Here is a 1,314-nt window from a genome sequence, read left to right on the forward strand (position 1 = left end):
GGAAAAGCATGAAATATACTAAAACAGGCACTGAGTTGGCTGCCAAGAAGAACTATCTGAGATATCCACAGGCCTGAGGCTTCAGGGCAAGACTTCTCTCCATAGAAGCGGACCCAGCCTCTGACACTCTCTAGAGAGGGAAATCAGCAGTGTCCATGCCATCTGAACACTCAAGGGGTGGGTTTTGAGTTCTGAGATCACCCTTCTTCTGACCCATTTTAGATATGTACTTCAGGATGGGGAACCATGCCTCGTATTGGTCATGCTGATAACATTGGCATTGCCTACTCAAGGTGCCGCACTACCATTCAGAGGGACCTTGACAGGCTGGAGAGGTGGGCGGAGAGGAACCTCGTGAAGTTCAACAAAGGCAAGTGCAGGGTCCTGCAACTAGGGAGGAATAACCCCATGTACCAGGACAGGTTGGGGGCTGACCTGCTGGAAAGCAGCTCTGCCGAGAAGGACCTGGGAGTGCTGGTGGACCGTGAACCAGCAATGTGCCTGGTGGCAAAGGTGGCAATGGTATCCTGAGCATCATAGCAGCAGGTAACGTTGCCAGCAGGTGGAGCGAGGTGATCCTCCCCCTCTACTCAGCCCTGCTGAGGCCACAGCTGGAGTACTGTGTCCCGTTCTGGGCTCCCCTATACAAGAGAGACATAGGGCAACTGGAACAACTCCAGCAAAGGGCTACTAAGATGATTAGGGGAGTGGAGCATCTCTCATATGAGGAAAGACTGAGAGAGCTGGGCCTGTTTAGCCTGGAGAAGAGAAGGCTGAGAGGGGAATCTTATCAGTGTGTATTAGTATCTGAAGGTAGGGTGTCAAGAGGATGGGGCCAGACTCTTTTCAGTGGTGCCCAGCAACAGGACGTGAGGCAACGGGCACAACCTGAAACACAGACAGTTCCATCTGAACATGAGGAAAAAATCTTTTATTGTTAGGGTGACAGAGCACTGGAAGAGGTTGCCCAGAGAGGTTGTGGAGTCTCCTTCTCTGGAGATATTCAAAACACGCCTGGACAGGATCCAGTGCAATGTGCTGTAGGTGACCCTGCTTGAGCAGGGGGGTTGCACTAGACGATCTCCAGAGGTCCCTTCCAACCTCAACCATTCTGTGATTCTGGGAAGCTTTACACATTTTCTCGACCAAGAATGGAAGAATCACACCCTGCACTTGGAAAGGGGTGAAGTTGTGGGGTACACGGTTTGCTTCAGAAGGCATTCAGTATGCTTGCAATACAAAAAGGCTGTGAAGGCAAATGGACATGAAAGAAACATCCACTGGAGCTCCATGGAAGGAGGATGGAGCTGTACA

At 51.2% G+C, this 1,314-nt stretch overlaps 1 pseudogene; it reads left to right on the forward strand.

Annotated features, from left to right (window-relative positions):
- The first annotated feature begins 246 nt into the window (after positions 1 to 246).
- On the forward strand, positions 247 to 1,044 carry LOC136996454 (uncharacterized; annotated as a pseudogene).
- The last annotated feature ends 270 nt before the right edge of the window (positions 1,045 to 1,314 follow it).

The sequence above is a fragment of the Apteryx mantelli genome, unplaced genomic scaffold (genome assembly GCF_036417845.1).
Source record: "Apteryx mantelli isolate bAptMan1 unplaced genomic scaffold, bAptMan1.hap1 HAP1_SCAFFOLD_40, whole genome shotgun sequence".
Lineage (NCBI taxonomy): Eukaryota > Metazoa > Chordata > Aves > Apterygiformes > Apterygidae > Apteryx > Apteryx mantelli.